We start from the raw sequence: 26,770 nt of genomic DNA, 5'->3' as shown, positions 1-26,770 counted from the left end.
AACGAATGGCGCTGCTCCGATTACAGACATTATTTGCGGTATTAGCAAAGATAACAGTATTCGTGCTTGGGAGTACCGTGGAATTCATGCCGATAGCGAAGCTTAATTAATTGTTAATGCATTTGGTTTTTCTGGTGCAACCCGACGCAGCAAGATCGATAACGAGAATTCTTGGGCGCGATTAATTTTGTCGATTCAGAAGTACTGTTAGGACTACTACTAATAGCGTTAATGAGGGTATCGCAACCATGGGAATGGCAATGCGTTGGCTGCATCTGTGTGTCACTTCTAATACCGTCAACGGTAATCGTCCTATCGATAACACCATCGTCACTGTAGATACAACTTTAACAACACTGGCATTACAAACATCATCATCAATAATGTCAACTAAGGCACAAACACTGCAGGTACTTTTAACGATATTAACGGTATTACCACTGCTATTAGTCAATTGTAATAATATAATCGAAACAATTGGAACATCATCCTCTATCGTTAGAATTTTTGTAGAGAATACAAAAGGTTTAAAATATTGCATTCGATCCTATCCGTACAGACAATTCGAACATGTCGTGCAGGAGACCGATTTATATGTTTATGTCCCGAGTCCAGGCGTCGGGTCGAAAATAAACCCGGAGACTCCTTCCAGGAGAGATCGACATTCCCTCCAGGAACGACGAAACGGGTGAATGAAGAGGCATCGCGCACGCTTGGCATGTTCCGCGTGTCCGCAGCATATTCATCCGTTCACCAACCGGTCATATGGAATCGTCGATTCCGCGGCGAATGCCGGAGAGCGTTGATAATTTATTTGAGGAACGTTGCGCGTTGAAACGTGTCCCACCTTCGCAATCGCGTTCAGCCCGGTCGACACATTCTGGATTTCGCGCCTTTTTCGTGCGTTCCATTGTCTTTAACGCTACATCGAGCTGCTCCGCCTTTTTCGGCGTTACCACGGTGCCAACGATGATCATCGTGATGTTTATTAACGAATCGACAACGCTACTGCAATTGCCACCGGACGCAGCATTTTTATAGCGGGGGAAATGTCACGTAGCGATCGTGCGCCCGATGACGACCGGTTGGTTCCGCCGATCGCCGCTTCGCAACTCGATGATAATGTCAATGAGTTGCATCGGCCAGCAGCTGGCATATCCGGCTCTCGAATTTCATTCCTGACGCGAACCATCGCGAGATCGTTTACTGTTTCACTGGAAAGTAATTAATGGAACTGCAAGTAACCCTTCCGCGGTGCCGAGCGGCTACTCGACTCACCGCCCTCGACGTTTTCGCTAGGGCGGGCCACCAAGGCGAATACGTGATCAACTATTTTCAGCGGACACAGTATGCTTTTATACGCGAATTAATGTGGAAAAGTATTAAAGTTTTGTTAGATTTTTCATTGAAATCTACAGTAGGGACTCCCGTATCCGAACTAATAGGGAGACAAAAGTATTGTCCATTGTTATTTTTTTTTTTTTTTTTTTTTTTTTTGTAACAGATTGCAGTAAAAAGCAAATATTAAAAGAATAAAAATGTTTGACTTTTTATTTTTGGGTGTATCGCGATACCCAATGGCGACTGAGAGTCGCCTATTGAGTGTAAAGTGTTGAGAGACGTGGGGTTCGGGTCAGATGCTCTAGAATAGTTTATCACAAAAGTGTCAATTACCTGAACAAGAACATTAGATTTTGTTAGTTGTACATATTCCAAGCGCGGTTACAATAAAGATATCAAAATCGAAATATTTGATTCGGAACAAGGAAGAATCCTGTACGAACCTAACGCCCGCGACTGACTGCAGTCTAATCGAGGAACCCAATCTTCGGCAAACGTGATTTCCTCATTTCTCGTCTGTTCGCCTTGATACGGAGCCTGAAAAGAAACCAGGAAAAAATTCAACACCAAGCAAAGAAGACTGGGCGCCGCTTGCCGCGCGGCGGACAGGGTTGGAAAAAGGGAAGCAGAAGCGATCCTTTTTCGAACGTGTCGCGCGTACGACTTCGGCTGACTTTGACCGATAGCCCAGCATGGGGCTCGCTCCGTTATCTTAATGCACGTGGCGAAAAGAATAAAAAAATGTAGAAGCCGACCAGAATAATTAAAAAACGAGGGAAAAGGCCTGGTGGTGAAAGAGGGTAAATCGCTTGGATGGAAATAAGACTCAGGTAATGCGGCAAGGGTGAAGGAGACGGGGCGAGGGGAACGGATGAACAAATGGACTAAGGCTTTTCTGTGACAAACGAGCGCCCCCGAAATGTCAATCAAATGGCCTCGTAACGGGCGCATTCCAAGCTGCTCCACCTGATTTGGTTAGACGTCCGGATATCGAGCAGCTGCGACAGCGAAGACCCGTGGAACACGAGTCCTGGTCCAAGCGTCGAATGCGCTTATCGGCGAAATTGTATATTGGTCCGTCGTCACCTTGTACACGTGGAATGGCGATGACCATCGTTGAAAGGTCTGACAGGAGTGTCCCTTTTTATGGCCGGGCTGAGACGTTTAATTTTGGACGTGTATTCGGTGAAGAAGATTATTCGTTAGATCGAAGGTTGAGGGTTTCGAAGAGTATTCTCGAATTGTCGATAGAATGATAAAGACGAACAATCCACAACACGATGCTACAGACTACAGACACAAATTTTACGAAAAAATCAATTCAAGTTTTATGTGGATTCATTTCGTCAATTTTCTTTTAATACTTGTTCCCATATTGCACGCTGTAACCATATCCATAACGAATAGAACAAAATCAATTTTCATTGGTTCCACTCTACCAGAGCGGATTGTATCGCGTTGATATTTTGGACTCGTTCCACTTGACGAGACGTGGAATGTTATTCGTAAATTCGTAACAAATTGAACAGGACAGTTGCACATTTAGAGAATCTTATACATATATATGTACATGAATAAATGAACGTACCCAATTTTAACACAGTTTATGTCGAGTACTTTAGCTGAAAAAACTCACGACAATTGCCTGAAAATTGGGTAAAAAAAAGTATCCCATGAATTGTCACATCGTGCAAAGTATAGCTAACGAAAGCAAGTAAATACTGTCTCTATCAACCTTTCGTCAGGCTATTCGACTTCGCGTCGCTGGGACTTCTTTAGGTGCTTAGTCGTTCTATTTATTTGAAGAACGATTACAGCGTTCGGGAGCCAAAGTTTGCGCAGTCTGTTAGATCGACATCCATCAACTCGCGACTTCCTAGAGGCGTTTTCGTCGCGAAAGCGACAATTTTACTCGGCATCGGGTCAAGGTGCGTCGTCGTCGCGCGCTGCGGTGGCATTCGACCACTTTAGAAAGTAGACGCTGCCAGCCACGCGGCGACGATCCTCCGCTCGCCGATATATAAATATTAATAACTACAATATCGTAATTTCAGAAACAATGCGCGACACGGCCACACCCGAACACCGCGGCGGCCTAGTTACATGCACACCACGCCATTAGGAGCTGCTCCATGATCGCTTCTCTGTTCAACACCTACTTGCTGTCTTCGTTCAGATTTTTATGGCAATTTTACTTCGAACGTCCTTTTTTCGTGACCTTTGTCTGTAGAAATAGTTCTCTTTAAAATTACACGATTACTAATAGCGTCTTTTCCGCGATATTTAGTGGCAATCGTTGAAATAACTAATTCCATTGATAAATTCATTTCGTTCTTTTTCCTGTAATAAAGATAATTGAACGAGGGTCCGGAATAACCGCCCATGTTACAAATTTTCGATAGTTTTTAGTACTAGTCCTAACTAGTCTTTTATTGCTCGCTAATGCTTAGCCTAAAGACGAAAGTAGAGAGTAAAGTAACACCTAAAATCGAAAGAAGAGTGTCTATTTTGCACTATGTGCTCAAGACATTGCTAATCGATATAATTAATAGTTGTTCCCGATTTCCGTAAAATAACAAAAATTGTAACATAGGCCCTCCTTCCATACACCTTCCATATACATTACTAATGAAACTGTTGTGAAACGTATTAATAATATTTTGATCAATAAAAACGAATCAAGTAACATTTGTAAACGCTTTAAGTGAATCAAAGATTTAGGGCCGCGACATTTCAACCAACCCAGCGACTTGAATGCCTTTAAATTCTTTCACATACGTATTACTAATTCCTTATCCGTCAAAGCTACGTCATGCGTCTGTGCATTTCGACATCCGATGGCTTATGAATCACCTGTTCTTATAATTGACGACGTGCATCGTCTATAATAATTCAAAATTCAGTAACACCAGGGACTCGAATGCCGGCACGTACAAGTTCGAGGTCGTCCATTTTTCGTCCGATGTAAGTTTCACGTCATTAAGTTTTCGTATAGGTTAGGTTAAGCTTTCGAAAACCGTTTTCATCGGATAAGAAATATATTCTTTTTAGTAAATAATTTCAGTCCAAGATACCTATCGACTCAAACCATGCGTGTTCTTTTTAAATGATGAATTTTAAGGCGTAAATACAATTCAGTAATTTATATCTATTTCGATAATCAGCGAGTCTAATTCAAATGTTATACACAATTTGACAAAAACACATAAGAAATATATCGGAATATCGATATCGAATTGCTATCGTGATACCATTTTTTCGATTTAATGTTCTGTTTGTGCGTTAAATAATTCAATTTTGCATAACAGATTTTATTCGGTTCAAGTTCAAATATTATTACGCGGAATGACACTTTTATGAGAAAACAAAGCGCGGATCGGATGACACTGAGAATCGCAAATCGCCTTTTTGCTCCGGTACGTTCATGGGAACACGACATTGCGTTTTTCTTCTAGCCAGCTTTTTGTATCGACCTGGACACTCGGTAATCGGTGTGTGCAAGAATATTTCATAGTCCTGGAAAGTTATTGCAACGCGGAAAATAGGAACGACTTAATTTAGATCTTGCGATAAAACCTGGCGGGAATGTAACGGGTGCCTAAGGTCGCGTATGCAATCGCATGCACGCCGTAAAATCTCGCACCTCTGGAAGCTTGCTTCAGCTATCAAAGAAACGCAACTCTGTTCGGAACAATTTTGAAATATTACTGGTTCTCAGAATGCAGAATGTGTCGAAGAATTTGCAAAGAATGAGGATAATTTTTAGAAATTCAGTCACTGTGGTAAGTGTGTGTTTGCGTGTGTGTGTGTGTGTGTGTGTGTGGTAACGCTCAAACTACTTATCTTAATAAAAATTCCATTTAAACAACTTAACATTATTCATATAGTCTATACTTACAGAATATAAAATAATAAATGCAATGACGAAAGTTTTTTTTCAAATTGATGTATTATTAGCAAAGAGAAGATGAAAAATACGCAAGCTAAAACGATATAAAAGTTAGTCGTCAAATATGTTTATAGGATAGGAATGATTTAAGAATTTTATTTTATTATTATTAATTTAGCCTTTTACAAAGTTTATATCAGCTATAATTTAAGAATTTTCATGTGTTATTATAAACATTATGTATAAATAAAATTCACAATAACAAGAAGAGGAGGAATATGTACGTAAATTTATTTCAATTATCGATAGTAATAGAGTAAAGTTTGTTTGGTCTAAAGGAGTAGATCAAACTGCCTCTTCATTCGTGAGTACAGAGTTTACGAAGAGCGATTTCGAATGGACCATTTGGTCGATCCACGAGCGTAAACAGATTAAATTTATTCGCATTCGCGGTTTTGCAACGGCGGCGCGTTTATCGCTGGAGGATTTATATCGCGCACCCGCGGGAATTCCGCTGAAAAATGTGCCGTGCATAAATACCGAATCAAGAAAGTAAATTCCGCCGGCGATTAGGCGAGGAAGTCGACTTCCGTGCGTGGGTGGCTGTGTATCGAACAATTAACGCCACCGGCCGCTGATAAGCGACTAAGAACGGCTTAAGCGACCGAGAGAAATGTTTTCCTTCTTCCTCGCAGCTGGCAAAAAGGCACGATCCAACACTTCTAGCGTTTCTCAGTTATACGATTATTTTAAATTTCGTGTTCTCTATAAACCTTGACTATTCCTAATATGTAAATTACTACTATAACGTCTTCGTTACGTAAATTAAAGGAAAGTACCAGGCATAACAAAACGACTGTTAATTTACGTGAATCGCGAATTTAAATAGCGCCATAAAACCTAATCTTGAATTTTAACATCGTTAAATCTAAAGTTAACCCTATCCGTAGTTAAAACTGTACTACACGTTCATTACTCTTCGCTAACAATTTTAACTGCGTTGATTTTTCACGGATTCATAAAGCGCATTCAATGTTTCAGCGGTGTATTAAGTCCGATGTCTCTCCTTCCAGCGTGAACTTGAAAAAAAAAGTTGCATAATAAATATGAATTCGATGCGGAACATCGCGAGCGAGGGATGAACGCAATTGACGCAACATTGGAGGGGCGCGATTGCCTTCCACGTCCAAACGCGAGGGGAAAAAATCGAAACGATGATAAATTGCGTCGTAACGCTTCGTCTCCTTGCTATTTTCACGTTAAACCCGAAGCACGTGAGCTCTGTCGTCGCGCGTCCCTCGAAATACCAGTCATTTGTTGGCGCGAGCGTAGTGCGTATATTTAAATTAAATTAAATCAAGTATACGGCCAGCGTCCGCACGGACGATTAAGAGATGTTCCGCTAAATTCTTGGTAGATGCGGACGAATGCAAATCGTCTAGTCTTTCCGAAGCGAAAATTCGCGGAGGACGGCCAGAAATGACGAAAACAAAGCGCAGTGTCCTCGACCCTTTTTAATTCTTCGTTTAATGACGGCTTCGATGACTCAGTCACTCGCTTGTGATTAAAATTGTTTCGTTAATCGTTCGTTACTCGTCGTTACTCGAGTATTCCCGAATCATCCAAATCATAAAAAAGGTTCTCCAAAAAAGGGCTTAGAATTTTATTTGATTAATAACAAATTACGCCAGTCAGCATAGTCATCGTAGACACTTCAACGACATCATCTCCGACGTCTAATTGTAATCAGGTGTACTTTCATTTTTAACATTTTTGTCCTACGCATATCTTCGACAGGATCGGCGATAACCGAGCAGCCATTTGTTTATACCGTACGGAGCACCAGCGTTCCACGAACCGTAACGTTGACAGCGTTTGGAAAATGAACCGTGGTTTATTATGGTAACAAAGATTCCTCGAGATTCGAGTCCGGATCGGCTGTAAATCATCCGCGAAAGCAATTCGACTCGAGCGGGGGTGCGCGACTTCCGGTCTCCGAAGCCTTCAGCGTTTTCGGGAAAAGATCAGACGCCGTCTCGCGGACGGAATGAAGACGGGCGTTTGCGGAGACAAGCGGCGGCCGCGGCCGGGGAGAAATCGTAAATTTAAATTTAGCGAGGCTCACGCGCGCGAGCACGCTCGCTCGCTCCTCCCCGCTTCTGGTACTCCGCTTTGCTGTTTCAAGGAGAGCGCGAGAGCCCGTGGAAAAAGTGGCGGTTCCCCGACCTGGCAACGATTTGAATTTCAGAACGCAGCGCGGATTGACCGGGTTTTGTCGTAAATTGTCGTGGGCCACCGACGGAAAAAGTTGTTTCGATTTTTAAGTCGAACGCCCCGGGGCATGGTCCAATCGCGGGCCCTCACCGGATCGTCTCAATAAGGAGACGAATAGGGCCCCTTCGGTTCCTCCTCGTCAACGCAAGAAAGCGCGGTGCAATCGCCTTCGTCTCTCTCCGGGCAATTTTTTCTTCTTTTCTTTTTTTCTTTTACGGTGGAGTTTCGGTTTCTTTGGCGAAGACACCCTCGTGATTCGAGGATTCTCGGCGGACGCTCTCGCGTTTATATTCCTTTTCGCGCATTTGAATGAACTCGTCGGTATTCCGCAGTCATGTGCGAGAAACCAAGAGAGTTCGACGGGACCGGAAATGAATTGCTTGCACGGCAATCGGTCCCAACTATTCGTTACGTTGTTCGCGGAAACATGTACTGCTGATGCGGAAATGTCATCGGCCGCCAGTGAATTTTATTGATTTCTGTTTTTTCGCCGAATAATTTTTCTGCGAACTTCGCGTTATTCGATCATCGCGCGCAACCGTTTTTAAATTAGTGTTAAGCCGAGACTCGAATTATTTCGTGATTCGTATTTCAGAATTGCGTCAGTCCGAGTGCAACGGAGATATCCTTTTTTACCAGCGACATGCGACACGATTAGTCGGGATTAGGCGTCGAAGCGAACGCGAAGAAAATATTCTTAGTAATTTCAATGCTCGACGACTGGTATATTCTAGTAAATGAATAATTGAACGCCGCCCCGGTGTAATTTTAAAGCGTGCATAAGAGATATATCGTTGCTTGTACGCTATCCGTATTTACGACAAATTAGATGTAATTAGTATGAACGAGGTTGGTTCTCTCGATCGAAACGTTGCCTTTATAGCTTTGTAAAGAATTGTGCTTGTAGCTATAAAGATATTATACGCGTTAACGAAAATCCAATTCTGTAGGCCTGTTCGTTATTGAATCGCAGGAAATTCGTTAGAGATATGTTACATACTGATGAAACTGCAAAGAGATTAACAAGGTGCTGCTTACAATTAGAGCTACACAACGTTACGACATTTTTACCGAAAGGATAAGTTATCGACGACGTCACAAGTACAGTCACGATATTTCCATTACTGTTTACATTACAGTCAACGTAATGCGAACTAAACTAAATTAATATAAAATGTCACGTTAGAGTGCTGCAAAAATTGTTTCACTTACGTGTACGAAACATGTAGAACTTTTCTCTATTAAGTGGTAATAATTGCAGGTTGTGATATCGCACACGTGGTTATTACTACAAATTGCGGTGTGTCTTACGAAACCATGTACACATGTACATGCGCAAACTTGATTGTTGCTAAGCGTGTACGCCTACGTAGTAAATGTTCACATCACATTTTCCTACAAATTCAATTATAAATTCAAATAATTTGTATACAAATACAACGAACGAGTTTCGATTACAGCTAACAGTTTCGCTTGTTCAAAAAAACGGATTTCCAAAATTAAAAATTGTCGAAAACAAAAATATATACTGCACGCATATTTGCTCAGTCATTTTTAAGTATCGTTCGTTTATTAACGCTAACTTTATATATATTTGTTACTTCATAAATAGACAGATATTTTTTTGTCTTTATATCGATACAAAATAAATCCATTTTATCTACTCATACTGACATTCTATCGACCTACGTGCTTCTTCGTACGTTAATCCACGATTTCGATTTACATGATATTTCGAACAACCTGGCATCCTTGTGAATCATGGGATCGGTGTAGACAATGTATACACAAGTGCACAAACAGTCTCCCGCCTCGATCGAATAACGCCATAGGTTTCTCGGAATGCTCGCGGTCGTCGGAGATTTCAATTTCCAAGCGACGCCGCAGGGAAGAAACGGTATAAGAAATCCTCAGGATCTCAGAAATCCTGCGGGCCGTTTCGCGCGAAGAAATCGCCCGATTTCGCGGAGATAAAAGCCAGAGGAGAGCGCGCAACAAGAGAATCCAGCTGACCTACTTGCGAGTTGCATTCTTCCGTTACAGTGTCTCCGCGCTATCGTCGTTGGCGCAGGTACACGCACGATAGCGCGTTCCAAGCCGTTCCGTATCGCGTATCTCGCGTTTTACGACCGCCGGTCGACCAAAAAGTCCGTTTCAGGAAAACTGGATATACGCCGGCCGAGAGAGCCTATTCTCGATGGATCGATAAAACGCCTATCCTTTTTCTACCTTTTAACATGACGTCCGAATGCTCGATCACGCCCGGCTTACGTGGTCGCCGACTCCCGCCTATATTATTAATATCGCATTTGTTCAGAAGTTATCGGACCCCTTATTCGTTACACAACGCCCGATTCTAACTATTTATCGAAACCGACCATCGACGCTGTATCGTTAATTTCATAAAAAAAAAGATCACTTTTCCGCCAGTCCCATATGCACACGTAACGTTTCGATCAATGGTACTGGAGACGGCATCGGATTCAATCGTTACGATTATTGTAAATGTAAGAGAACATTATGTATATTCTTCTGTAGTAACTTTTATGTATAAAATATTAAGAATTTTGAAGAAATTCATATGTTCAATAAGGTTAATTACACAAAAGAATTATACATACAATGAAATTAATCATTGGAATAAAAATGAAAGGGCGAGTAATTAAATATGAAGCTTTATTTCATTTTGACGGTAATTATTTGCATCGCTATTGTTTTACAAGGTATTTCTTATGGTAGCAAGTATATAAAAGTAACCACGGAAACGGTTTCAATAATAATTTCAACGATAAATTTACTTACATTTTATAAGTAACTTAAAATTATATGATGCGTATCTTCAATTTTAACGTAGTCTGCCTTCGAGGACCAAATATGCAGTCCGAGCAAATCCTTGAGTTACCTCGTCGTCTCCAAATATTAACTCGAATTCAAGTGTAAAAGGAAGGAGGATCGCTAATAATTTCAACCAGAATTTCAGTTTCTTCCATTTCCACGACCAACGAAGGACCCATAACTAATCCTTTAATTGCACGTTTAAGTTGAGCTATAGTTATACGCTAGGGTGGCGTCAATGTTTCAATCCTAAATTAGATTCCTCGAAATTTCGATTCTCTACACGACTACTGACATTAAAATTTTCAAGCCATAAGCAGTGAATGCTTGTTCGTTTCCTTGTGTTTCTCGTATCACGTGAAAAAGTGGCTGTATTTTAGGAGATTTATTGAAATTGGTATGCAGAGGAGGGCAGCCAATATTCTCAATGCTCGTTTGGCCGTTCGAATTTATTCGCGTGTGAAGAAGTGGACGCAAAAGTTACAACATTTTCAATAAAACTTACAAACCATTGAATACCCTTTTTCTGCAATTAACCCTTCGCGGTTATGGCTCGAGAATATTAACGCGTGACGTTCGAACGAGAGAAGATAAAATCTCCGCCAAGAATGTGTAGAGACACGAACGTGGGTTTGTACAAACTTGGAATTTAGTTATACGTGTAAAAATAATCCTTAAATGTATATTAAGCGGCCAATACAAATGCGTACTTCGTACATATATCTTTATAACTTTACGATATTATTCGTCTTTATAAAACAGTACAATGTAAAAGTATCGAAAGTGACGTAAAAAAATAATTGGCAAAATCTTGTATTATCGCTTCTATTATAATAAAAAGTAAAATTAACAGTAAGCGGGATATTGTATACTTTGTGATTGGCATTATCTTTAAATTTTCCCTGGGTCGAAAATACTTTTGACCGAAACGAAAACTTTGATGAAAGAAATAAGTTTTCCAAGGAGACCCCGCGTAAGGGTTGAAACGTTGAAATGAACTATTAGGCTTATCTAACTCTCGTCTTAAACAAAGGCAGCATGACGCGAGAGCAACAAAGAAACGTACACGCTTTTTCACGTGTTTTCGTATCGTGATGTTCGTTAACGAGAAACGCTTACCCACCGACGATCCGGCAGCGATAAATTTGTAAATCAGGTGATCTGAATCGAACTGGCCGGTCCCGCGGGAGTTTCTACCGGCAATCGGATTAACGTCACATCTGGCCACGCGCGTGTGTTGGTGCCTTTCATAAATATAAAGCCTCGTGCTGCATAATCATAAATCTAATGGCGTGTCTTGTCCGTTCCATAAATGACGCCGCTGGAATCCTCCGGGTGCAAAGACCCGCGGATGAAATTCCTGCCCGGTTCGATCGCACCGCCTCGAATTTGGATTCGCGAAATCGACTTTCTAATCCTCTCGAGCCGCCTCCTCGTCTCCCATCTCCCACGCATTCGATGACACGCGAACTCGTTGCGAAACGTCGCTCGCGAACAATCGGGATGAATGAAATTATTTTTCTCAGACACCCTTCGGAGAAATACTTCGACTTGGAATGAAAAAGTACAGGTTGGGAATGTTCGATTATATCTCGAGTCTCGTTCTTCGAGATTGCACGTGGTACATTCTACTAGATTAAGCCACAAGTTCAGACTGAAAAATTTGAAAAGATCCTTGGGCTTCTGCCACGACCTTGTCGCACACTCTTCGTAACATTTTGTGTTTTTGTAAGAGCCACACGACGGAAGTTTATTTTCTTAAATAGAAATAATATAAAAGAATACGTTTCACGACAGGAGACCAAGGATATTTAAAAAAATGCCTTACTCTGATCTTGTGGCTCAATCTAGCGAAAAGTAGCGGTACTACACTAATACTAATTTAGCATTAGCAGCAATACTTAACATCGTCTGTCTATCGTGATTAGTATTCCAATGCCAGTTGCGAGGAGTGATGAATGATTTATCTCTAAAAGTTTTAAAAATGTACAGAGTCCACATAGACAGAGTAGTAGGATTTAAGAACCCTTCCGGACGTATCAAGTTCATCGTCAATTTCTCGGCTTAAAATTCGTTAAGTGTCGAACCCTTTTTCGTCTAAATAGATCTCACGGAATGCATAGATTTCATTTCGTGTCCCCAGGACCTTCTAACTTTCTAATACACTAATACTAATCTGCTACAGTAACATGTAACGTATCTATTGTAGCTGGTACCAGTGCCTCGTTCCCCGAGCAAACAACTGAAAGGAGCAGATTCCGAAGAAGAGTCGTCAGGTAGAGACGACAGATCCGGCGTGGAGAGATGGCGAGATCTCGTCGAGAAAATCCGCTTAAGAACAATGCAAGGACCTCCCCTGGCGCTGGCAGAAAAGCCCCGATCCGGAGGCGATCGCGAAACAGCAATCAGCTGATCCACTTGGGACCAGTTCGCCCGTAGAGCGACACAGTGCGAACGAGCGGCGCGGCGCGGCGCGGCGCGGCGCGGCACGGCGGTGTGCAGGTAACGCGACGAAGCGATGCAAAATAACGCGTGTGTAGGTGAGAGCAGACGAGGGAGACGTGGCCAGCCACAAAGAGGCGAAGGAGAGAGAGAGGAGGACGGGAGTGTTCGAAGCAACAGGGAAAAAGAGACGAAAGGAAAAAAAAGAAAAGCTGGAAACGCGAGGCTGCTGGCGGGGACAGCTGGCGGCTGGAATGTGGGTTAGGCTCCCCATAGGTGGGCCGCTCTAATTATGAATTAATTCCTGAATAACGGTCGAACTCGTGGCGACACGAGCGCGGAGTTGCGTCGATGAAAACGCGATCCGGAGAACCGGTCGCGCCCGTCACGGGCATCGGTGTCCTCTGGCTTCGAGCCACTTCCTCTTTCCTCCTGACTTCCAAGAGTTTTCTTGGCTGATCGGCCGGAAGCGCCAAACACACAGCGTCTTCAGCGTATCACCTTTTTTATTAGGAGAAAGGAGATACGAACTGTATTAAAACATAAAGGTTTTAACGTATATTTCCTAGGAAATTTCTTGTGGCCATATTGACGGTCTGGAATGTTAACTAACATTTGTTGGTAACAAACTCTTGAGCTTGCGATTCTAAAAAATTATGTTGGATGCTGATGTCCGGACTATTCGCTAGCAATGGTGATGACAGATTTCTACGCTTGGAATCGCCTGGCATAAACCTGTTTACATAGGTTGATCTAATCGAGTCCCTAGAGCTTAGATTTGTAGAACCAGGATTATTTAACTCTAATGCAATAGTCTGCAATATCGACTGTTTACTACTACTGATCTTCAGGGAATTGACATCGGGTCAATTGAGTCTCTGTCAAGTGACTTTTATTTCCAGACGATCTAAGAATCTACCGATAATAGATTTTGGGAATATTCTAGAACCCGAACGAATTCTATCCGCGTAACATTTTGTGATGATAGTTTCGTAAGACGTTTCTGAAGTTACTTTTTAACTTAAATAGAGCTTTTGATGAAACAGAGATGAAATATTGGAAGCAATTCGTGAAAGAGTGCTTCCTGATATGTTACAAGCAAGATCTATTTTGGTATTGGTTACAAGGCAATTCGAGAATAGGAGTTCTATTTCTTTTTAAATTAAAACTAATAACTAAAACTGATTGTCTATTATTGTTCGCTCACTGATATCAATTGGATCACTGTAAAGTGATCTACTTCTAGAAGTTCTAGGAATCTATACGGACTAAATAAAATAATATAACCTTTGAAAGCTTCGCAATATATGAACTTTGTAACTAGTATCCCAAATATCGTCTGGAGCAGTTTTTTTTTTTGGGATAACCCAGTCTATTAGTGACTGAGCGAATAGAGTTTCAGAGTTTTGAGAACAGTAAATTTGGAGTATGTTTGTAAACTATAGTTCTAGAAACTGTCAGACTTCGATCATTTAGCACTTAAGAGCTAGTAACTTCAGGAATTTCTAACCGAAGCTATTACATAATCCTCATACTGTGTTTATGCTTGAAGTTTCATGAGTATTTTAGTTCTAGATATTCCTCAAATTTACGAAGAATTCATAAAATATCAGAAAGAAAGGATAAAAATCTACGTCCACCGAGCAAAGATTGTTCATTTCACCTATTTTTGAAATTACCAGAATAAAGAATATCTCGAAAGAGGCGTTAGTATTTTGTTTTTTTTTTTTTTAACACAAGTGATATGGATTATATCCGAATTTATTATAAATGAAAGTACATTTGAACAAAGAAACAACTTCGTTTAAGTATCCACCACGACTACGCTGACAGGCATACTGAAAACCAAACTCCGAAAGTCGCTTTTGGGAAACCCTTTATTATTGTATAAAGATATTGACTAAGAGACCAAGTATCTTGAATTCCAACAAAGAGGTACCTCCCGATTTGGAATCTCTGATTAACCCACATCAGGACACCATTCTCGACCATTAACATCTGTTTCAGGAATCTCGAACCACAAGCCACGCGGAGTGTCTCGCTTATCTCGCCACGACTCTGAGAACTTCCTCGCGCACTCGTGCTCGACCGTGGCCAATTTCGGAGCCCTGAACTTCGATGGGCCAGCAGGAGCAACCACGAACGCGTCTGGAACCTGTTATCGGCTGTTATCAGCCGGCTTAATTGCGCGGTGTAAAAGCGTGCGAAGAGCCCACCGCAGTGAGCTTCGATTCCGAAGAACTCGACAACTTTCTTGAAAATTTGAACTTGTCCTCTATAATGACATTTAGAATAGTAGACATAACCATAAATAGACCCGGTACTTTGACAGTTTTCAAAGAAATTTTGTTGTTGTGTTAGAAACTAGCATCTTTGCCAAGTTTCTTAGAAAAATTCAAAAGGCATCGTTTCCTCTGATAAAAATGTATGCGCGCTTATAATTTAAGTTTTATTCATTCACTTCGTTAATTCAGTGCGTTACATAGAGATTTTAGTGAAATCGACGTCTATCACCGCTGACCATCCCCTTGTTAACTGAAAACATTCAACCGAATGCGAGGATCGTTCGAATAAGAGATATACACTGCTGCGAAATGATGAACGATTTCTTTGACTCCAGAACACGGCATTGACTTGTCAGTGGTCCATCGTGACAAACGATCTCAGCCAGGACGCGGTACGCTCTTCTTCGGATGTAATTAAACGTCTGACGTCGCGGCGCCCTCGGTGGGTTTCAGACTTTCTACAGGTTCGCGCCTCGTGAAAGGTATCCGACGACCGAATGCGGGTTCAATTGGTATCGACATCGACGCCAGAGTGAACCGTGAATTAGGAATTATTTAAATCGATGAGGCCTGATTACTCGCACAGCGATTATTGATCGGTGCGCGCCACGTGATCGATGGAAATCATTAATTCGCGTGTAACTGGCACCGGTCGAGATTTATCACGCTGGATCTTAATTAACCCGTAAGTAGACCCGCGCCTTAGTCGTAATGCGGGCGTTATCGATACACAATTTCGTCTGAGAATGTTTCTGGTTCGGCATTTATTTCCCAACTAGAGTAGTAAGTGTCGATTTTATTAAATTTTAATCCCTTTTCTTTTCTGTAATCGTTGTCGCGAGATTATCACACCTTTTTGAATGTAAGAATACCTTGCAGATGTCTACGATTCGTCTGACCGAAAAATGATTAGTCTCTTCGTTAAAATTCGTTGTTTTGTTCCAAATGAAGACCGTTTTGTGTATATTGTTGGCAGCAAAGATATTAATACGAGCAACTGGAAACCTCAATGCAATTCTACGCTAGCGTGTAGCGTGCAAATTTTAAAACTTTAAAACACTCAATTTTCCCATAAATATTCATAAACTCGTACGATTGAAGTTTTGTTCGCTCATTTCGTTCATACAGTGTATATTACCGTAAATGATACTTGAACTTTGTGAGTAGTGTTGCAAATTATGTGCACGTCATCGGAACGGCGCCAATGAAGTGTAACATGTTGAAGTTATGCAGCATAGTGAAACTTCAGAAGTGCGAGGTACCTCGGTAAACGACAGACTGGTTTTCAGTATGTGAACTACTCAACTTTGAGCTGTGTATCCACGATGGGACAGCTTTATTTCATTGCGTCCGAGAAAAGCTCGGCTCTTCGCGTCGGCAAATTAAATTCGATACCCATCGCGACAGAATAACTCGTCGTAGTTTTCTCGGGATGCAGATCTCGTTTCTTTCCTTTCCATTTCGTTCGCTGACCGAGAGGATCCTGAAGGGATTCCTGCCTCGAAGGACAGATATATGTCCGCACCACAACGCACACACCGTCCATGGAGATGAAACGGATGGAGAGAGTGAGGCAGAAGAGCAAAGTCACCGATTTAAATTGAAGTCGGGGAACACCCGCGAGGGAGAAACATTCGCTGGGCTATCGGGTTTAATAACACCCGCCACCGACTCTATCTGAAATTACGGACGCTGCTTTCGATCTTTGCCCTCTCTTTTTCTCCTATTCGACGATCCTTGGCCGATAGCTGGGGTTCCACCACGGAACATCCTTTCGCGAAAGGATGCCACGGATGCTGCGATAAAACCTCCATTGTCTCTCTTATATCCGAATTTACTACTGTCAAATAGACGCAGGACGGTTTCTTTGAGAACTAAAGAATATCTTCATTAAATATAAATTTAAATTGACACTTCCGACTCTCGCGAGTCCACCTCGGGACATAATAAAATTTCATAACATTGCATAAGAAGGTCTGATATCTCGGTGCAAACATGAATAACACTCCACCGCAAAAATTCTGATGGCAACTGTCAGATTTGGGACAAAAATAATTATCTTCAATGGGTGACCTTGACCTTGTGACCTTTTTATAACGTAAATGTCTAATATCGGTTACGAATCAATTCTATTATTCAGATATCAAGTTTATCACATGTCTTGTTCATATATTATAAATGTATGGCTTTTGTCAAGGTGATAAATATCTTTATATTATACCTAAGAATGACTATCTCATCCAACATGTTTAGTTGATGTATATATTCATCTATAATATCCATGAACGTATAGTGTTTGTTTGCAAGACCAATACTATTCTCATCTGCCTTTTTTTAAACAAGTACTGAATCGCATAAAATATCGTCTCAATTTCTTCGTTTAATTACGGAGAGTACAAAATATCTGGCGATTCTTCAAGATTCCAAGAAGATTCCAAGAAGATTCGACGGAACTCTCGACGAGAATTTTTCGGTTCTCGAGAGGTTTGTTTAATCAACGACGGTGTTTGCCGGTCTTTCGAGTTCTGTAAGTTTGTTCGACCCTCCAAGATGATTCTCCCTCCCCGATGTCCTCAAGGATGTGAATTCAACTTCCGTTCACGATTAAATAATTTTATAAATTTTATGATATAAAATTTTTGGTTCAAGTGTGTATGTTTGTATAGCAAATTTTATATGCGCATAATATGGTTTTTACCTGAAAAAATGTCTAACCTGCAAAATACGTCAAAAATTATAAACGTAATATTTGAATTTTTATTGTAATATCGAAAATATATCATTTTTCTTAGTTATATTTTCTCGGTAAGAATATTTTGTAACCTAGTTGTTATTAAATTTAAATACGATAACTGTAACCAAAACCAGAAGTCGAAACGTTACGTTTCGTAACAAATAATATTAGCGTTGGGACTGAAAAAACAGCGGTCTTTATAATTATTTTACACTCGCACGCTTCTGTGTAGATAGTTCCGAGAAAATTTTTTCTGTTAAAGAATGACGCTTCGAATGTTCAATTTGCCAATTACGAACGGTATAAAGACATCGTAGAATAAGAAGAACAGGTGGCTCGGTTGGTAATTTTATTCGACCGCGCGCGTTCGATTACCATCGAGAAAATTAGCCGCGCATTATTTTTGAAAAATTCGCGTTCGCGTCGTGGGAGCAACAACGTTCCTCCTCCATATTTATAAGCCACGGTATTGCTGAATTCTCGCTTCGACGATAATTGAAAACCTGCTGAATTAGCTATTAATTCTTACGGTCTAATTTATGCGAGACGAGCCATAACTATTCATAGAGAGCGGCGATACTCCATTACAGTCCGGCAGAAAACTACAATCCGTAGTCTCTCTGCTCCTCCTACATTTTTTCCCTTCTCCTTCGTTCCTCTCTTCCCGCCGTTCCGCGCTCTGCGGAAATTTGCATATCCGCGTTGTAACTATCATCGAGAGCAACGTGACAAACAAGACACGCGAAAAAACTTCTGTTCTTGACCGTCTCGATGAACGACAGAAATTCATTATATAAACGCCGAGGAAAGGTTGTAAATCACTGACAAATTTATCAGCGACCGAAGCCATGAAGAATCGCTACAGTAATTCTTGCGTTCTAACTATCGTTTAAAAACAGAATTTCATCAAGGTACTCTCAATGTCAAATCAGGCAAATATGATATCTTTTAAACAAAACTAACCATTCCGTGATTAAGTTTCCTCCTAAATATTACATTTGTACTAGCAGATCCGAAGAAACATGTTCCACGATATTTCGCTCTAATTCGCGAAAACAGTAATATTTATGTACACCGACAGCAAAAAGTAGACAAAACAGATTTATACATACATAATTTATATAAAGAGTTTCTCTAAACAGATTCATCAACGTTCTCCTCGGAGCCGCGTGGCACGACTGAATTCCAAAGCCAAGCAAAGCAACGAGTGGCGGACCAATAGAGACTTCGAACGATGAGCCAACAGCAATATCCTCGTGTTCACCGAGATGGTAAGGGCCGCGAAGAAGAATAGACGCGACGCGGGCACATGTGGCCGTCATTAGTCATTCGAAATTCTTCTGTCTTCGCTTTTTAATTCGTGCATCGAGATCGCGCGGTTTCACGGCCGCGTCGAAGCAGCGGCCGAGGGGCAGAAGCAGACCCCGAAGAAGAAGACGAAGAAGAAATAGGAGAATGGTTGTAAAGGGGAGGTGAAGGGGCGCGCATTCGGACTGTCGGAAGGTCCGGGGGGAGGGGGAATGAGAGAAAATCACGCGTGGTTCGTCATAAGAGGAATTCCTTTAGCGATACTGGGCCCTCCATCTCTTCTTCTTCTTCTTCTTCTCCTGTCCCGACTGTTCTTCGTCTCCCCTCGATCCCTTCTGGCCCAGAGACCCCGAGCTTTTTTACTGGTTTATGGGATTTTTTTCACGCGGACCGCCGAGTCGTACATCAGAGAAGGCTGACTGAGGTCTTTCTCTCCTTTGCCTTCGGTTCGCTTCTCGCTCTCTTTCACCGCGTGTACAGCGGCGTTCTTTCGCCTCTTCTCTCTCGCTCGCTCGCTCGCTCGCTCGCTCCTCTCTTCACCGCAGTTGAAGGGTCGTGTGCGTGTTGCCCGCGAGGGAGAAGGAAAGAGGAGACGAACAATAAAAAAGAGCAAATGCCAGCCGCCATAAAAACAACTGAAAGTATTAAAAACTTTAGGCCTTTTACTGCCGGAGCTGCGTTCTCGAGGAAGGTACAGTCGGACGTGTGCGAACGACCCGTTTCTTCGTCGGCTCTGACGTTCCTGGTCCTCCATTCGACGATCCGACGATCGACTCGTGATAATTGTATGCGTTTTTCTAAAGTCTGAACCGATCGACACGGTCCTTCGCGCGTCCGATAAGGGCTCGGATTGAAACCGTTTCGAATATTTAATCGCCAGTGGAACTGGCGTGTGGTAATTCGATTTCTGGAGCGTAAGGAATGATTTTAACACTAAACCTAACACGACCTATCGAACGACTCTTTCCAAACTGTTCCAATATGTATATGTATGTATATGTATTGGAATATATATATATATATGCCTTTGAGAGTTTAATAATTTGTCAAAATTTGCACGTAGATAAGATACGAATATTAATTTTTTTAATTTTAAAGCTCAGTGAAACTGACGGTTCGTGGTATAAATGAAGTATAAGTGAAATGTCGGTAGGTTTAATGCTAAACACGGTATTCGCGAAACGTCGCATTATTTAAGAAAGAATTGTCATTCGATCTTATACAATCTTAACACCTATCGAACCACTCTGTTCGGAACATGAGAATCCGTGTCACTTGGTCTACTGGACGCAAGGATCAGTCAGAATTTGTTATCCTTCGCGTATACTGACCGAATATTAAATTGACTGGGGTCTCTAGAACTACCAGAAACAACAGAGACCTAACGTACGCGAATGTGTCACATACAGTTAACCTAGGTCTCCGGAATCCAAGAGATCCAAAACGCTAACTTGTTTCGTTGGAGATGGTATTGGCTTCTACCAGATTGCTCCCATAAAGTTGTACGTTATGTTGCAAGTTGCACTTCGACTGCCTATAATCTTCTTTAAGATCCAAAGAGACTGCTAAGAATCCAAGTGGTTCGACACGCGTTAGACCAAGAAGAATCCATTTCCACGCGAAACCCGATCCACGAACGATTACGAATCGAAAATCGCGGCAACGAGGCCATGAAACAGAGGAAAAGAGAACCTGCCTGGGTGGCGACTAGGTAGAACGCTGACGGTAAAAAGACGAACAAGAAACAAGACGGGGTTGGAGGCTGCGCCTCGTAAAATTATCGTACTTTAATAAAACGTGTCGTGCAAAACGCGAGGATAACGAGAAAATATAGGGTTTGAAAGACTCGTGAAATTTATAGAGCGATCGCCAGCTCGAGAAGGGAGGAGAGAAAGAGGGAGAAGCCACTTTTTGGGATGGCCAGGTCGGGTTTAGTTCGGAGGCACAATAAGATACCGAATAAATCAACGGAATACCGAGTGTATCGAGTTTAAAAGTCAACGGTTTACGAGCCAGAGCGCGTCGATCTTCGAATTTGAATCGGGAACGGGGAGAAGAAAATCCGCAATTTTCCAATGAGAGCGGATTCAGAGCGAGCCTAAAGAATTTATTTCAATTACGGATCGTAATAAATATTTTCATGGGAATTCACGGAACGCATTCATTAGCTTAATTTTTACGAGCCTGAAAATGAGAGGACCGACGTAAAATCGGTTTATATCCGACTCGCGAGATTAATAAACGAGCTGCCAGAGGCTCTCAGCCGATCCTTTCCTCCTTTCAAGCCTTAATGTACCCGCAGAATCTCGAAACGCTTGTTAATCTGGGGTATTAATATTTACGGATTACAGTAAATATTACCGTTGATACCGCTGAAAGGTTTTCATTAAATGGCAAAGTTCTTTTACAAAGAAGAAAATTCACGATTAACGAAAAATCCAGAGCGTATTCGCATTCCATACAAAGTAAGTAATTGCGCGACGACGTAGCTACGTGCCATTTTTGATGAAACTATTACACTCAAAAAATTCGATGGTATACTTGAGTGTCATTTTCACAAACAATGAAAATCGTACAAATTCCCTGAAATCTCGAGAAATTCTAGAATTTGAAAGCTATTAAGCGCTTTCTGGACTCATTAGACATTTTCAGATACCACCAAATTGGAGTAAAATACTATTATATATCAAAGAACTCGATAATAACATTCTGGAGTAGTTGTTATGCACTGGCACTGTCAGGCATTGGATGCCTGAAAGTTCTCCAACAATTTCCGAAATGTTTCCAACAATTACATCTCGTATAACTCCAAAACAGTATTCTACTGTTGCTTCCGTCAAGAATCAAAGTCCTCGAAATTCTGTAAGATTCCAAGAAATCATAGTTCTAAATTTGTCAAAAGTTTTTAAGGTTCACTGTGACGTTCTCAGAGTCCTCAAAATACCAACGAAGTACGGCAATACCTCAAACAATTTGACCACTTTTAATAATTGTTGTTACCATCTATGATCTTTCACGATGTTCTCAACTGTCGAAGCTATCGTAAGTCTATTAGACGTTCTCGCAAGCCTGAAGATTCCTAGGATACACACCTGTACCGGCAACCAACTCGACGTATCGCGAAACGTAGGATTCCATTCGAACCACAGCCTCCCCGATGGAAACTCGTAATCGTCAGGCCGAATCAGCTTATTCATACACCGTTAATCTCCGCGACCAGATTACGCGGAATGGGGCGCGATAAACAAACAACGGTGCGATGAAAAAAGAAGTAGAAAAGGAAGGCCGGCGGAGATGCAGGAAGAGAAGGGACGCGATTCGGTAGCGCGACAGAGAGCATATATCGTGACGTTCCTGATTCTCTAATCTCTGTAAACCGCTTCCCTTCTCGGCAAAAGTCTTTGGGTGCCCCTGGAGGGCACCTCGACTACGTTATACCGCATCGAGGAGGCCCCCCTGGAGCAGTAAATCTCGCGGACAAACAATCATAATTTTCGAAGAGCTAACAAAAAGCAAGAGACTCTTTAAAGGGAGCCGATGCCAGCCAACATGAAATGCGGCCGCCTCCGCGCCTCCAATTGTTTCGAGGTTTTCTTCCCTCCTTACGTTCCCCCGCGCTCTCTTTTTCTCCCTTTCTCTACCTTCGTCCTTTCCTTCTTTTCAAGAGATTCGCCGTGTATCAACAAGTACGCCCGTTCGCGGCTCTCTACGTTTTTCCCTTGATTTCTTCATTTCTTCATTTCTTCCATTCACTCGGGCCCCACTACGTTGCTGGTCTTTTTTCATCGGCGCGGCGGTTGTTTACGGTTCCTTTCGTCGCTCCGATCAGTTTCTTAACCGAATTCGCGGACGTTTTTGGGACGAGATTTCGCCGCGATGGTGTTCGTTTTTCGAGAGTAAAGAAATCGAAGATCGATATCGAAGGACGAGCCAACGTGACAGACGTCTATATGCGCCGGTGATTACGAAAGCCGACCGAGTCGATATTTTTTTCGAATTTCTTCCTTGTAATCTAAATTGAATAATTCAATTCTCGGCGCTTCTAAACTGAATTGAATAATTCAATTCGGCACTTTTTCTTGGCTCGCTCTTGTAATCGTCTACATCGGTACGCGCATTTAAGACTGGAAACACGTCATGTTTGGGAAACGATACTTCCACTGCGGTTTCTTATGAATACGATTAAGGAACGTATACATTATGATTCGGTTTCCAAATGCGCATTACTGATACTTTTTTAATCAATTAATTACTTCTTTTGTCCCACTCTGGTTACAGCATGTACGAAATAAATGGAACGGATTACATCCGATCTCTAATAGATTTCGACAATTATTCACGTTCGTCTTGTATAAGAAAAAAAACAACAACGACACTTGTTCTGACATGATCGATTCGATTAAAATTCTTTGAAGGAAAATGAGCAGCAGAGCGTTTGTCTCAATTCTAGGCGTTCTTGTGAAACTGTGTTAGAAGAATCTTATAGATAAATAGAACTTCTATGGCCGCATATGATAATTATAATACAAAAATTGAGTGGATGAAAAACGTTGTTTACAAGTCAAATACGTAAACGTCACGCATGACTCAGTTTATCTAAGCATGAAATTTATTCACGAAGTAATTGAACATGAAATATTCTTCGATTATACGTGAACATAATAGAATTCGAACACTTTTACGCATTACAACAACGAAATGAATGTTTCTTACGAAATATCTATTTCGAGGTTCGAATCATGAATCCAACTCGTTTATTGTTTCAACTCTGACTTGACAGTAGAAAAGTAAACTACTGAGGTGGTTACGACTAAAAAGAATGTCGCAGAGAAACTTAGCAGGGTTCAAATCCCCGAAGACGATCGAACATTGAGCCACGGAAATGCACGCAATCATCGAAAGCAACAATATCCGTAGAGTTCAGAAAGTCTTTATCCCACTCGAAACGACCATGATTACAGTCCGCATTTGCAACGAGTCCCTGTGTCATTAGAACTTCACACAGTTGAATTCACGAGTAGCTGAACGAGAAAAGATTTAAAGGGAAGGCTTATCGTGGCTAGCGATTCTGATTACAGGCTCCCGACGAAGGAAGGAATCGTCGAGGCCAACAGTTCGCCATAAAAATTCACCCTCGCCACCCCGGCGGCACCTCGATATCGCGTTTCTTTCCGTGGGGCTTGCTTAAATCTCGCAGATAACATCGTCACGAAAAAATCATATCTCTCTCTCTCTCTCTCTCTCTCTCTCTCTCTCCTCTCTCTCTCTTTTCCGTATGGTTATTTCTACGCGTGGGGGTCTGAGTGAGCAACGCTAATTTTCCGCTCTAACAGAACGCGATACGCGTGTATTCCCTCTCGCGAGGTAATTACGCGTCTTCGCGTACAAGTCGCGTGCGTTACCAGACTACAATTTACGCGGGTAAACTTATATTTTTCCCTTCTGTATGGAACAATACGTCGATGCTAAATCCGTCTCCCCTGGGCTCTCGCGCACCTCTAAAATGTAACGCGGGCTAGGAGCTGCCAACTAGCTTTACAGTCGCCCCTACAATAACCCATCGTTTCGCCGACATTATTTGAACACTTTGTCGTTGCACGCGCGCGTGATGTCCTCCGGCTCGTATAAATTATAAATAAACCGGCCGCCGTCCGGTTTGATGGCTTTCTCGGATCTTAGCAACGTTCCTGTCGCTTGGTTGGGACTATTTCAACTAGACAACCGGGCTCACTTTTGTCTCCTTTGGCAGATCGCGCGAATCTCGGCAAGGAACGCTGCTCGAGAAACCAGAATTCAACGTCCGCGGACGTTTGACAAGCGCAAGTGACGTTTACCTTGATCTCAGCGATTATCCAAGTTTCCTCCGGTGAGTGCTCGATCGTTGCCCAGCATAGTCCTCGTGGAACACGGTGAAACCACGACACGCCTTGATTCCTCGTCCTCGTGATTCTTGGACGGTCGACTCTTCTAACCGAGGACAAGTCCAACCGACTGGCTGTCGTCGTGTCTCATCACTCGCTGTCGCGATAGTACGTGCTGTCCAGGTTCGTGGATGTCACTCCGACATCGCTCGATATAGCAGTTCAGTGTATAAAAACCGAGGGCAGATCACCAAAAACGTCGGCGGAGGTTTCCGATGTGTCACACTCGTCACGAATAAAATCACTCGCCTAATCACACCGTCCACGAACAATCAACCACTGAGGCGTGTTTCCCGGGCGTCGCACTGTCAACCAAAACCGATCCGACAACGCATCACTTTTTCAACCGCGACGCGTACCGACCTTCGCCACCCTCAGAGCCGTGCGAACCGGAAGTTCCCGGGTCACCACCGATCCGTCCACGGGGAGAAGCAGTCGAGACGCGTGATGATGCCGCTGTCCTCGCTCTGAACTGGCTCGCCGACTTCGCGGCGGGGGTGGGGAGGGGGTGTGTGTTCCAAGCTGGTGGTGGCAGCGGTCCCGTGGGGGTGGGGCGTGCACGCGTGCACAGGACGACCAACGAGCCGCGGAAAGATACAAAAACCGACGAGATCCGGCGAAGCAACACGGGTTTCGCGGAGAAAAACCACGGAGTATCCTTCGCCGTGAAGCGATACTCCGTTTTTGGGGGGATGATCGTTACGTATCCGCAGGTTCTCCACCCGTAAAACTCGGTACACGGTATGTCTTCTGCTTCGCCACGGAACTCTCCGGCTCCGACACTTGGTGGGGGAGGCTTCGATTGGCCAAGAAGTGGGGATGTTCCGTGGCTTCCGTCCAGAGGGGGCGGTCTGTGGTTCCCGTGTGCCCTGGGTGCTTGGTGATCACGACGAAGGCAGGCTAGACTTGTCGCGAGCACGCGTTGGAGGAACGACCGTCAACGCGAATCAGAATTATCGGAGCCGTTCACAACCCCGATGACACGGGGTGCGACACGGTCGAAAGAGCACGCGTGTGCGGACGGTAGCGTCCGGAGCGGAGAGAGTCTTTCACCGAGGCCAGAATGTGAAACAAGCAAGTGCGCGTGGCTCGGCTGGCGCGAGATGACTGAACCCCTCCGAAGGGTGAGAGAGAGACAGAGTGGTGGGGAGCGGTGTTGCTACTCTACCCCCTCCAAACGTCGCGGAGCCGATCCACGGTTCGCGGCTCCCACCACGGCCACTGGAACGATGCCCCACCCCGTCAGACGGAACGACACGTCGCGTCGCGTTCTCCCCGCCTTCGTGTCGTTCCACCTCGTCCCCGACTCCCCACCTCGATAGCGTTCCGCCAGCCGACCGAGTCTCCCCACGCAGTTCTGTCTTCGACGTCTCTGTCCGACCCGAACGGTTCGCCGGGTCTTCTGCCGCTCCGACTGCATCGGAGCTAGACGGAGAGAATCGGACACGAGACGAACAAGGACGGGACGCCTGCCACCGTCGCGCAGACCGTCCAAGAGTTCTTCTGGTCTTCGTCTACTGTCGCGCACTCGTCCACCGGCTGGCGAGCGGCGTGTTGCGCCCTGCGGCTGCTTTCGATGCTTCGTCCACGTGCTTCTTCTTCTTATCGCGGATGCACCCTCGCCGTGGTGGGGGTGCAGCAGTCTGTGGGTGGGTCTACAAGTTTGCTCGAGGAGACCGATGGTTGATTCTCTTCGATAAAGATCAACTGTCTCTCTTCTTCGGCCTGGACCGAGGCTTGG

At 43.1% G+C, this 26,770-nt stretch overlaps 1 protein-coding gene across 3 annotated transcripts in view; it reads right to left on the bottom strand.

The window, feature by feature from the left end:
* The window catches only part of LOC128886138 (uncharacterized), a 125,256-nt gene extending 99,064 nt beyond the window's left edge, over positions 1-26,192 (bottom strand). For 2 of the 3 annotated variants that reach the window (XM_054140742.1, XM_054140744.1), the window contains exons 1-2: positions 24,943-26,192; positions 1,785-1,878 (exon numbers count right to left, since the gene is read on the bottom strand). The gene's annotated coding sequence lies outside the window, so the exon portion shown is untranslated. The remainder of the gene's footprint in view (positions 1-1,784; positions 1,879-24,942) is intronic. The other variant, XM_054140743.1, reaches the window with a different exon arrangement.
* Between the last annotated feature and the right edge of the window lie 578 nt (positions 26,193-26,770).

This window comes from Hylaeus anthracinus, unplaced genomic scaffold (assembly GCF_026225885.1).
Source record: "Hylaeus anthracinus isolate JK02 unplaced genomic scaffold, UHH_iyHylAnth1.0_haploid 11982, whole genome shotgun sequence".
Classification (NCBI taxonomy): Eukaryota; Metazoa; Arthropoda; class Insecta; order Hymenoptera; family Colletidae; genus Hylaeus; species Hylaeus anthracinus.
This window is presented reverse-complemented; position numbering and strand designations above follow the sequence as displayed.